The sequence below is a fragment of the Pristiophorus japonicus genome, unplaced genomic scaffold (assembly GCF_044704955.1).
Source record: "Pristiophorus japonicus isolate sPriJap1 unplaced genomic scaffold, sPriJap1.hap1 HAP1_SCAFFOLD_1030, whole genome shotgun sequence".
NCBI classification, from domain to species: Eukaryota; Metazoa; Chordata; class Chondrichthyes; family Pristiophoridae; genus Pristiophorus; species Pristiophorus japonicus.
Window position 1 is genome coordinate 112,720 of NW_027250681.1, and position 8,239 is coordinate 120,958.

Below are 8,239 nucleotides of genomic sequence, written 5' to 3' on the forward strand. Positions count from 1 at the left end.
TAAATATTCATCAATCCGTATAAATATTCATCCATCCGTGTATCTATTCATCCATCCGTGTATCTATTCATCCATCCGTGTAAATATTCATCCATCCGCGTAAATATTCATCCATCCGTGTATCTATTCATCCATCCGTGTATCTATTCATCCATCCGTGTATCTATTCATCCATCCGTGTATCTATTCATCCATCCGTGTAAATATTCATCCATCCGCGTAAATATTCATCCATCCGTGTATCTATTCATCCATCCGTGTATCTATTCATCCATCCGTGTATCTATTCATCAATCCATATAAATATTCATCAATCCGTATAAATATTCATCCATCCGTGTATCTATTCATCCATCCGTGTATCTATTCATCCATCCGTGTAAATATTCATCCATCCGCGTAAATATTCATCCATCCGTGTAAATATTCATCCATCCGTGTATCTATTCATCCATCCGTGTATCTATTCATCCATCCGTGTAAATATTCATCAATCGGTTTCAATATTCATCCATCCGTGTATCTATTCATCCATCCGTGTAAATATTCATCAATCCGTTTCAATATTCATCCATCCATGTAAATATTCATCCATCCATGTATCTATTCATCAATCCATATAAATATTCATCAATCCGTATAAATATTCATCCATCCGTGTATCTATTCATCAATCCATATAAATATTCATCCATCCGTGTATCTATTCATCCATCCGTGTATCTATTCATCCATCCGTGTATCTATTCATCCATCCGTGTATCTATTCATCCATCCATGTATCTATTCATCCATCCGTGTAAATATTCATCCATCCGTGTAAATATTCATCCTTCTGTGTATCTATTCATCCATCCGTGTAAATATTCATCCATCCGTGTAAATATTCATCCATCCGTGTATCTATTCATCCATCCGTGTAAATATTCATCCGTCCGTGTATCTATTCATCCATCCGTGTAAATATTCATCCGTCCGTGTATCTATTCATCCATCCGTGTAAATATTCATCCATCCGTGTAAATATTCATCCTTCTGTGTATCTATTCATCCATCCGCGTAAATATTCATCCATCCGCGTAAATAATCATCCATCCGTGTATCTATTCATCAATCCGTGTATCTATTCATCAATCCGTGTATCTATTCATCCATCCGTGTATCTATTCATCCATCTGTGTAAATATTCATCAATCGGTGTATCTATTCATCAATCCGTGTATCTATTCATCCATCCGTGTATCTATTCATCAATCCGTGTAAATATTCATCCATCCGTGTATCTATTCATCCATCCGTGTAAATATTCATCAATCGGTGTATCTATTCATCCATCCGTGTATCTATTCATCAATCCGTGTAAATATTCATCCATCCGTGTATCTATTCATCCATCCGTGTAAATATTCATCCATCCGTGTAAATATTCATCCATCCGTGTAAATATTCATCCATCCGTGTAAATATTCATCAATCGGTGTATCTATTCATCCATCCGTGTAAATATTCATCCATCCGTGTATCTATTCATCCATCCGTGTAAATATTCATCAATCCGTGTAAATATTCATCCATCCGTGTATCTATTCATCCATCCGTGTAAATATTCATCAATCGGTGTATCTATTCATCCATCCGTGTATCTATTCATCAATCCGTGTAAATATTCATCAATCTGTGTATCTATTCATCCATCCGTGTATCTATTCATCAATCCGTGTAAATATTCATCCATCCGTGTATCTATTCATCCATCCGTGTAAATATTCATCAATCGGTGTATCTATTCATCCATCCGTGTATCTATTCATCAATCCGTGTAAATATTCATCCATCCGTGTATCTATTCATCCATCCGTGTAAATATTCATCCATCCGTGTAAATATTCATCCATCCGTGTAAATATTCATCAATCGGTGTATCTATTCATCCATCCGTGTATCTATTCATCAATCCGTGTATCTATTCATCCATCCGTGTAAATATTCATCCATCCGTGTAAATATTCATCCATCCGTGTAAATATTCATCAATCGGTGTATCTATTCATCCATCCGTGTATCTATTCATCCATCCGTGTATCTATTCATCAATCCGTGTATCTATTCATCCATCCGTGTATCTATTCATCCATCCGTGTAAATATTCATCCATCCGTGTATCTATTCATCCATCCGTGTAAATATTCATCAATCGGTGTATCTATTCATCAATCCGTGTAAATATTCATCCATCCGTGTATCTATTCATCCATCCGTGTATCTATTCATCAATCCGTGTATCTATTCATCCATCCGTGTAAATATTCATCCATCCGTGTATCTATTCATCCATCCGTGTAAATATTCATCAATCGGTGTATCTATTCATCAATCCGTGTAAATATTCATCCATCCGTGTATCTATTCATCAATCCGTGTAAATATTCATCCATCCGTGTATCTATTCATCCATCCGTGTATCTATTCATCAATCCGTGTAAATATTCATCCATCCGTGTATCTATTCATCAATCCATATAAATATTCATCCATCCGTGTATCTATTCATCCATCCGTGTAAATATTCATCCATCCGTGTAAATATTCATCCATCCGTGTATCTATTCATCAATCCATATAAATATTCATCCATCCGTGTAAATATTCATCAATCCGTGTATCTATTCATCAATCCGTGTATCTATTCATCCATCCGTGTAAATATTCATCCATCCGTGTATCTATTCATCAATCCGTGTATCTATTCGTCCATCCGTGTAAATATTCATCAATCCGTGTATCTATTCATCCATCCGCGTAAATATTCATCCATCCGTGTAAATATTCATCCATCCGTGTATCTATTCATCAATCCGTGTATCTATTCGTCCATCCGTGTAAATATTCATCAATCCGTGTATCTATTCATCCATCCGCGTAAATATTCATCCATCCGCGTAAATATTCATCAGTCATTGTATATGTTAATCAATTAGTGTATATATTAATAAGAACATAAGAAATAGGAGCAGGAGTCGGCCATTCGGCCCCTTGAGCCTGCTCCGCCATTTAATACCATCATGGCTGATCTGATCATGGACTCAGCTCCACTTGCCCGCCCACTCCCCATAACGCTTTACTCCCTTGTCGGTTAATAAACTGTCTATCTCTGTCTTAAATGTATTCAATGTCCCAGCTTCCACAGCTCTCTGAGGCAGCGAATTCCACAGATTTACAACCCTCTGAGAGAAGAAATTTCTCCTCATCTCAGTTTTAAATGGGCGGCCCCTTATTCTAAGACCATGCCCCCTAGTTCTAGTCTCCCCCATCAGTGGAAATATCCTCTCTGCATCCACCTTGTCAAGCCCCCTCATTATCTTATACATTTCGATAAGATCACCTCTCATTCTTCTGAATTCCAATGAGTAGAGGCCCAGCCTACTCAACCTTTCCTCATAAATCAACCCCCTCATCCCCAGAATCAACCGAGTGAACCTAGTTTGAACTGCCTCCAAAGCAAGTATATCCTTTTGTAAATATGGAAACCTAAACTGCACGCAGTATTCCAGGTGTGTCCTCACCAATACCCTGTATAACTGTAGCAAGACTTCCCTGCTTTTATACTCTATTCCCTTTGCAATAAAGGTTAAGATTCCATTGGCCTTCCTGATCACTTGCTGTACGTACATACTAACCTTTTGTGTTTCATGCACAAGTACCCCAGGTCCCGCTGCAATGCAGCACTTTGCAATCTTTCTTCATTTAAATAATTACTTGCTCTTTATTTTTATTCTGCTAAAGTGCATAACCTCACACTTTCCAATATTATACTCCATCTTCCAAATTTTTGCCCACTCACTTAGCCCGTCCATGTCCTTTTGCAGGTTTTTTGTGTCCTCCTCACACATTACTTTCCCTCCTATCCTTGTATCGTCAGCAAACTTCGTTATGTTACACTCAGTCCCTTCATTCAGGTCGTTAATATAGATTGTAAATAGCTGGGGTCCCAGCACTGATCCCTGCGGTACCCCACTAGTTACTGATTGCCAACCCGAGAATGAACCATTTATCCCGACTCTCTGTTTTCTGTTAGTTCGCCAATCCTCTATCCATGCTAATATATTACCCCAACCCCGTGAACTTTTATCTTGTGCAGTAACCTTTTATGTGGCACCTTGTCAAATGCCTTCTGGAAATCCAAATACACCACATCCACTGGTTCCCCTTTATCCACCCTGTTCGTTACATCCTCAAAGAATTCCAGCAAATTTGTCAAACATGACTTCCCTTCATAAACCCATGCTGACTCTGCCTGACCAAATTTTGCTTTTTCCAAATGTCCTGCTACTGCTTCTTTAATAATGGACTCCAACATTTTCCCAACCACAGATGTTACTAACTGGTCTGTAGTTTCCTGCTTTTTGTCTGCCTCCTTTTTTAAATAGGGGCATTACATTTGCAGTTTTTCAATCTGCTGGGACCTCCCCAGAATCCAGGGAATTTTGGTAAATTACAACCAATGCATCCACAATCCCTGCCGCTACTTCTCTTCAGACCCTAGGATACAAGTCATCAGGTCCAGGGGATTTATCTGCCTTTAGTCCCATTATCTTACTGAGTACACCTCCTTAGTGATTGTGATTGTGTTAAGTTCCTCCCCCCTATAGCCCCTTGACTATCCCCTGTTGGGATATTGTTAGTGTTCTCTACCGTAAAGACTGATACAAAATATTTGTTCAGAGTTTCTGCCATCTCCATGTTCCCCATTACTAATTCCCCGGTCCTGTCCCCATGATATTAATCAATCCGTGTTGTAGATGAACACGCTCGCGGTCCGTGTATATGACCACGCTCATGGTCCGTGTATATGACCACGCTCGCGGTCCGTGTATATGACCACGCTCGCGGTCCGTGTATATGACCACGCTCGTGGTCCGTGTATATGACCATGCTCGCAGTCCGTGTATATGACCACGCTCATGGTCCGTGTATATGACCACGCTCATGGTCCGTGTATATGACCATGCTCGCGGTCCGTGTATATGACCACGCTCGCGGTCCGTGTATATGACCACGCTCGCGGTCCGTATATATGACCATGCTCGCGGTCCGTGTATATTGATGCGGCCCGTACTGAAACGCTCCTCTCCCTTTCCCCACAGTGTTTGCACAGACGGATTATTTCGCTGCACCAACGACAGCTGCCGAGGTAAGAATCACATTCTTCCAATCCTGGCTCAACAACACTGCTCTTACTGAGAGGGGTCAGTGAGGGGGGTCAGTGAGGGTCAGTGGGGGGTGTCAGTGAGGGGGGTCAGTGGGGGGGGGTCAGTGAGGGGGGTCAGTGAGGGTCAGTGAGGGTCAGTGAGGGGGGTCAGTGGGGGGGGGAGGGTCAGTGAGGGGGGTCACTGAGGGGTGTCAGTGAGTGATACTGAGAGGGGTCAGTGGGGGAGTCCGTGAGGGGGGTCGGTGGGGGGGGTCAGTGAGTGATACTGAGAGGGGTCAGTGAGGGGGGTCAGTGGGGGGGGGTCAGTGAGGGGGGTCAGTGGGGGGGGGTCAGTGAGGGGGGTCAGTGAGGGTCAGTGAGGGTCAGTGAGGGGGGTCAGTGAGGGTCAGTGGGGGGTGTCAGTGAGGGGGGTCAGTGGGGGGGGGTCAGTGAGGGGGGTCAGTGAGGGTCAGTGAGGGTCAGTGAGGGGGGTCAGTGGGGGGGGGAGGGTCAGTGAGGGGGGTCACTGAGGGGTGTCAGTGAGTGATACTGAGAGGGGTCAGTGGGGGAGTCCGTGAGGGGGGTCGGTGGGGGGGGTCAGTGAGTGATACTGAGAGGGGTCAGTGAGGGGGGTCAGTGAGGGTCAGTGGGGGGTGTCAGTGAGTGATACTGAGAGGGGTCAGTGAGGGGGGTCGGTGAGGGTCAGTGGGGGGTGTCAGTGAGGGGGGTCAGTGGGGGGGGGTCAGTGAGGGTCAGTGAGGGTCAGTGAGGGTCAGTGGGGGGGGGTCAGTGAGGGGGGTCAGTGGGGGGGGGTCAGTGAGGGGGGTCAGTGGGGGGGGGGTCAGTGAGGGGGGTCAGTGGGGGGGGGGTCAGTGAGGGGGGTCAGTGGGGGGGGGTCAGTGAGGGTCAGTGAGGGGGGTCAGTGGGGGGGGGAGGGTCAGTGAGGGGGGTCACTGAGGGGTGTCAGTGAGTGATACTGAGAGGAGTCAGTGAGGGGCGTCAGTGAGTGATACTGAGAGGGGTCAGTGAGGGGGGTCGGTGGGGGGTCAGTGAGGGGCGTCAGTGAGTGATACTGAGAGGGGTCAGTGGGGGAGTCCGTGAGGGGGGTCGGTGGGGGGTCAGTGAGGGGTGTCAGTGAGTGATACTGAGAGGGGTCAGTGGGGGAGTCCGTGAGGGGGGTCGGTGGGGGGGTCAGTGAGTGATACTGAGAGGGGTCAGTGGGGGAGTCCGTGAGGGGGGTCGGTGGGGGGGTCAGTGAGTGATACTGAGAGGGGTCAGTGAGGGGGGTCGGTGGGGGGTCAGTGAGGGGCGTCAGTGAGTGATACTGAGAGGAGTCAGTGAGGGGGGTCGGTGGGGGGTCGGTGGGGGGTCAGTGAGGGGCGTCAGTGAGTGATACTGAGAGCGGTCAGTGGGGGGGTCAGTGAGGGGGGTCAGTGAGGGGCGTCAGTGAGTGATACTGAGAGGGGTCAGTGAGAGTCAGTGGATCTCAGTGGGGGATCAGTGAGGGATCAGAGGGGGTCAATGGGGGGTCAGTGGGTCTCAGTGAGGGGTCAGAGGGGGTCAGTGGGTCTCAGTGAGGGGTCAGAGGGGGTCAGTGGGTCTCAGTGAGGGGTCAGAGGGGGTCAGTGGGTCTCAGTGAGGGATCAGAGGGGGTCAATGGGGGGTCAGTGGGTCTCAGTGAGGGGTCAGAGGGGGTCAGTGGGTCTCAGTGGGGGGTCAGAGGGGGTCAGTGGGTCTCAGTGAGGGGTCAGAGGGGGTCAGTGGGTCTCAGTGAGGGGTCAGAGAGGGTCAGTGGGTCTCAGTGAGGGGTCAGAGGGGGTCAGTGAGGGCTCAATGGGTCCCAGTGGGGGGTCAGTGAGGGATGCTGGGTGGGACAGGAAGGTTAGTTAACATTGTGCTCTGACTGTTTAGGTGCAGTGGGACTCAGTGAGTGGTCAGACTGGACGGGCTGCACTTCCTGTGTCCCTCGGTCTGTCCTGAGTCAGGCCTCAGGCCGTGTGGAGCACGGACAGAAGCCAGACCCCCAGGACCTCGCTGCGCTCCCCGAGGTGGCTCAGCACTTGGGGAAGGACGAGCGTTACAGAGTCTGTGTGGTGTTGGAGTCGGGGCAGCTGGTAACGGCAGACCTTTGCAGCGGGACCTTGCGGCAGCAGCGGGCATGTGTCAACATCACCCTTTGTGACGGTAACATTCCTTTTCTTCCAATTCACTTCACTTCAATCTTCAAATTGACGTATCTGGATATTTTCCATTGTTCTCGTGGAGCTGACACCAAAGATCAGTTGTGATCTTATTGAATGGTGGAGCAGACTCGAGGGGCCGAATGGCCAACTCCTGCTCAGAATTCTTGTGTTCCTGTGTTACTCTTGTTTCGATTACTGTTACGTACCGAGAGAGCTGTGAGTGTGTGCAACTCACTTCCAGATCCCGCAACCTCTATGTCAGCCTTGAGGATTCGATGGTTAATAAGAACATAACATAAGAAATAGGAGCAGGAGTCGGCCATTCGGCCCCTCGAGCCTGCTCCGCCATTTAATACCATCAGCTCCACTTCCCCGCCCGCTCCCCATAACCCCTTATCCCCTTATCAGTTAAGAAACTGTCTATCTCTGTCTTAAATATATTCAATGACCCAGCCTCCACAGCTCTCTGAGGCAGAGAATTCCACAGATTTACAACCCTCTGAGAGAAGAAATTCCTCCTCATCTCAGTTTTAAATGGGTGGCCCCTTATTCTAAGACCATGCCCCCTAGTTCTAGTCTCCCCCATCAGTGGAAACATCCTCTCTGCATCCACCTTGTCGAGCCCCCTCATAATCTCATACGTTTCCATAAGATCACCTTTCATTCTTCTGAATACCAATGAGTAGAGGCCCAACCTACTCAACCTTTCCTCATAAGTCAACCCCCTCATCTCTGGAATCAACCGAGTGAACCTTCTCTGAACTGCCTCCAAAGCAAAGTATATCCTTTCGTAAATATAGAAACCAAAACTGCACGCAGTACTCCAGGTGTGGCCTCACCAGTACCCTGTATAACTGGAGCAAGACTT

At 47.0% G+C, this 8,239-nt stretch overlaps 1 long non-coding RNA gene across 1 annotated transcript in view; it reads left to right on the top strand.

Annotated features, from left to right (window-relative positions):
• Positions 1–7,341, top strand: part of LOC139241307 (uncharacterized) — a 59,731-nt gene extending 52,390 nt beyond the window's left edge. Inside the window, exons 2-3 of the long non-coding RNA XR_011588839.1 lie at positions 5,145–5,191; positions 7,100–7,341. This is a non-coding gene — a long non-coding RNA (uncharacterized lncRNA). The remainder of the gene's footprint in view (positions 1–5,144; positions 5,192–7,099) is intronic.
• Positions 7,342–8,239: the final 898 nt, after the last annotated feature.